This window comes from Alligator mississippiensis, chromosome 1, assembly GCF_030867095.1.
Source record: "Alligator mississippiensis isolate rAllMis1 chromosome 1, rAllMis1, whole genome shotgun sequence".
Lineage (NCBI taxonomy): Eukaryota > Metazoa > Chordata > Crocodylia > Alligatoridae > Alligator > Alligator mississippiensis.
Window position 1 is genome coordinate 51,811,862 of NC_081824.1, and position 4,853 is coordinate 51,816,714.

Consider the following 4,853-nt stretch of genomic DNA (forward strand, 5'->3'; position numbering starts at 1 on the left):
CGTCTCTTGTACAAGGCCCTCATTTCTCTTTAATCAGAAAACACAGGGTAGACTAAGCAAGCTGTTCTCCAGCCTCAGTCACGCAGCAGCTTGGCCTAGTTTCCTTGCTATGTTGTGATTGAGGGGCAGAGTATAGTGTCCAATCTGACACTCAAAGAGCAATCCAAAATGCCGGCCCTCTCTTGCCCTAGAGGCCATACATGAATAGCACTTTGGATGTCAAGCTCCAATATCTGTGTACAAGAGAAGGCTAACTATGGAGTTTTGGTTATGTGTCTTTTGTACAAGATCTTCTTGAAGCTATATGACACTTTATCTCCCTAGCTGCACTTTAGAAGTATAATGCACCTTTCTGTTAGAGCATCAGTTCCCAACCTTGAGGTCATGGCTCCATTTGGGGTCACAATGATAAAAAAAAAATAAAATGAGGTTGTAAAGACAATCACACATTTACTCCTTTAAAGGAGAAGAAGTGGGAAATAGTAGGTTCCCCTTGCAGGCTGGCAGAGTTCCAGCCTGCGAGGGACTGCTCATGGCTGGGAACCGTGGGAGGAGGAGGATTGATCATGTAGGGGTTGTCACATCCATGTGCACATGTACATGCACATGGCAGCCATGCAGCATGGAGAGCAGCTCCCGCAGTTCCCTCCAGGTAAATCGATGAAGGGGGGAGGGCAGATTGAGGTCCCCACAGTGAAGGAGAGAGGGAGGGAGGAGTTGGGGCAGGGCTAGGGCTGTGGGCTCTGCCCAGCTGGGCTGATGCATGTGGCCTGGGGCCAGAATGCGGGGCCTGGCTGAGGGAGCAGGATAGAGCCATGGGTGGCTTGTTCAGGGGGTGGCAGCTTTGGTCCTGTAGACCTGACAGCTGGGGCCCTCTCCAGCAGGATTCCCAGGGGCAGGGGGCTGCAGGTCGCGAGTGAGGGGCATCGGCAGAGCTGACAGGGTGGGGGGCTGTGGGTGGGGAGTGAGGGGTGCCTGAGGGTGTGGGGGCTGCAGGTTGTGAGAGTGAGGAGCCATGAGGAAATGGGGTCATGCTGAGGAAAAGGTTGGGAAGCGCTCTGTTTAGTGTCCTGATTTTTACCCTCTTGGTTGCCTACTGGGCCAATGTCAACAGAAGAGCTGGTTGGTGCTGTTGCCCTGTAATAGGGGATCTCGATCTCTCTGGCATTTAAAAAGGGTCCTGTATCTTTAAAGATACCACCCTGGTGTGAAGGCCATGTCCCCTCTCTGGGCTATACCAGAGGCCTGACCACAGGGGCCAGACAGTGAGGGAGGAAGCAGGAGCACTGTTACAGGAAATACTCATCTGTTGTAGAGCTGCAAACAGGTAAGTCCCGAAGGTGAGCCAGCCCCGAGAGACTGCTGTGCAGGTGTGCCAAAATTGGTCATCCTCCTCCCCAACCATGCTGAGGGCCTGTAATCGTTGAAAGAACAGGGCATGGCAGGAAAGATCACAGGCTATCAGACAGTTGGCAGAGTAAGCCAAGTCCCTCTTTGCAAGAGGACAGTGGTGCAGTGTGCTTAAGGGCTGCAGCTTGAGGGCGGTCACAAGCCCTGCCTAGCTTATGGCCTGGTGCTTGAGGCACTTTGCTGGGAAGTGAGGGATGTGTTTGTTCTGTCTGAGGGGGCCTGCACCCTGGGCAAGTGCCCTAATGCCTAGGCTATTGGGCTAAAGCAGTGGTGGCCAACCTTTTTGGCACGCATGCTGCAAATTAGCTCACACCCTTCCTGAGTGCCAATCCGATCCCCTTCCTTTACCAGATCTGCTACTCTGCTTTCTGTTCCCTGCCTTATCTGCTGTTCTGCTTTCTTCTTCCTCCCCTATCTACCCTTGTAGATCTACCCTTGCCTGTTCCCTTTCCTAATCTGCCAGTACCACACAGAGTCTGCCTGTGCCATTTGTGGCATGCATGCTGCAGGTTGGCCACGCATGCTAAAGCATGCAGGGGCCCTCCTCCCTTCACTCTCTTGCTAGCTGTTTTTTCCTGTGCCTGTTCTTTCCAGGACTTGCATTGAACTCAGCACCTTCCCAGGTGGAACAGATCACAACAAAACACAAGTGGCCATCTTGGATCCCTTCTGAACATGCTATGAAAGATAAGTGTAGTCACACAAGGGTGAGGATGGTCTACAATTCATGTACATGGACGTGAATATCATGAGATTAAATGTTAATGTGTGAGAAGTACTTTAGTCATCTAAGAGGGCATTTTAGCCAAAGAATTTATTTGTGTGATTGTTTATGTTAATTGCTTTATTTAGCAAGGCCACTGGGTAAAGGATGTAAAAACAAGAACATAAAAAGAGAGAAAAGGGAATATTTATTTTAAGAGAAAAATAAATAAGAATTATGTAGGCTTTGAAAATATTTTTAATTTTTTTGTTAAACTCAGTACATACAACAGTGAGTTCCCAGTGTCTAGAAACTCTCTTTTCCACTTGACAAAACATATTTTTTATCCGAGGAAATCCTGGGAGGCTGACTGGTTTTATAATGGTTAATCCCCTTTGACGTGAATTCCTTCATAACCTATTCAAAATCAAGTAATTACTACTTTTTTTCAGACATATGCCTGTATATCTTGAATTCCTATTTTACAGTACAAAATAAGTGTAGTTTCCTGTTATTCTATGTCTTTTCAGTGTCATCCTCCAAGTTAAAGTTGCTGATAGATGCATGATTTTGGAAGAATTCAATGTTGTTTTTTGTGGTTTTTTTAAGTAAGAGAAACAGGCTGCATTAGGTAAGATTCTTCAGAATACTGCTGATAGCACTCAGGTTGTTTTATGAACACGCAAATTGTGGCTAAACCAAGTAGTAGGAAATTACTCTTTCAGTGTTGGCCTTCACCAAAACTACCTTCTCTTCCAGGTAATGTTTAGCATCACAAATAATGTGGAGAAAACATCATTCATAAAACATTTCTTCTCATTTTGGCTTTAGGCAGTACTGAAAAGAAGAAGGGGTAAGGAAACTAGCAAATTCCTCCTCTGTTTTTGTTGTAGAAAGTTATAGGATGGCCAAGGTAAGAAAAACAGGGAACACTGTATAATAGCATATAGCAGTATTGACATCTGGTCCTACAGAGCTGTGAAAGGGGTAAATGGTTAGCAGCAAGTGAACTGAGAGGGGAGACAATTTTGAGAGAGGAAGGAGTTTTTGCCTTCGAGAATTTTCAAATGATTTAAGAAACAAATTCATGTTTGAGGGACTGAGATTGATGGGGAAATATTCTCCCACCAGTTTACAAAAAGCTGATGATGTGTGCTTGAAATAAGTCTGAGCCAGACCCAAGATTATAGCATTACTGAAATATGGCAATGTTCAAAATTTGCTTCAAAATTCCATATCTGAAGGCAACCAAATTTTGGTATGGCTAAAACATCTCTCTGAAGACATGAGACCCATTAAGAATTGTCGCCTTTCACTCCTAGAAGTGGAGAGAAGAGACTCAATCTAAATTGTTTGGTCTGTGGCACTTGCAAATGTTGCAGATGCAGTAACAGATTTTGCTGCTGACACTGGCTCTTGCTGCTCCATTAGTCTCTTCATCACTCCCTGATGTTCTGAGAAAACATTCTGTTCACGATTTGATATGTCTGACCTACAAGCAGGGTAGGGGAAGAAAGCAAAACAGCATGAAGGTGTGGCCCCCAGAACTCTGCAAGGCTTCTGTTTAGATCTAGGCAGGACAAATGCAAATGTGCTTTATTTGCGCACACAGCCAGAATATGAATTAAATTATATTTTCTATTTAAATACAAAGAGTCACAAAGATCTAGTTGTGGTAGAAGCTAAATGAAAACCTGAAAGGATGCAGGTTTTGATCATGTTCTAATTTTGTAATACTTTTTTTCCCCCGGTTTTGATCTGACATGTCTTTTTTTCTTAGCCTACTAACAACAGTGGGTATAATTTGGCTGTTCTTGAAATGTGCTTGTATTCAGACAGCATGGAGAACATGGTTTTGACTCATCCTGGAAAATGCAGTCTTTGTCTCTGTTGCCCTCTTTATTCACTCTCTGCGGTTACTACCCAGCAGTGGTGCCAACTCATCTGGTGTAGGGTTAGTTTGTGGGGCTGATCCAGTGGATGGGGACAGTCTGTGGGCCAGATCTAGTGTACAGAGCCATGTTATCTGACCTACTGGGCTCCCTACAGGTCTGGAAAAATGATGGTGGGTCCAGAAATAATGCTGCTACCACTCTCCTGCTGTCCTATTTCCAGGCCCAGGGAGAGCTCCATGCATCAGATGACATGGCTCCATAGAGGTCATATCTTGGTCACCCAGCATTTCTAGTGCAGGCCAATTCCAACAACAGAAAGTAGTAATGTCCTTTTTAGATCAGTAGTTCTAGCATCTACTACAAGGTTTTCATGGAAAGCCTGTGGTGAATTTTCAGACTATGTGGCTTCATAGACTTATGTATAGTTGAGATCAGAAAATGCTGTGCACATGCAGCTATAAAACATTGCCCCCTCCCCACCCCGGTTACACTACTGGATTTTAGGCAGTGTTTAAAAAGTGCTAGCCCCTCAGAAATCAGGCGTGGGAGAGTCTGATGGGGGAGCACAAGAAAATTAGTAACTTCCCCTCCTCCTTCTTTGTGGAGATATATAGGGAGGCTAGAGAAAAGATTTTAAAAAAAGTTTATTCTTTTGAAGGAAACAAAACAAACCATGTCTGCCTTTATAACAAGCTATGTCCTTCCTGAATGTAATATGTGCCTTGTGAAATTCTGGTGGTCACACTTTCATGCTCCTTTGCCTTCTTTCCCAACCCCACGAATAGGTCAGGCCTATCAAACTGCACACAGAATGTTTTCTCAAAACATCAGGGAGTGATGAAGAG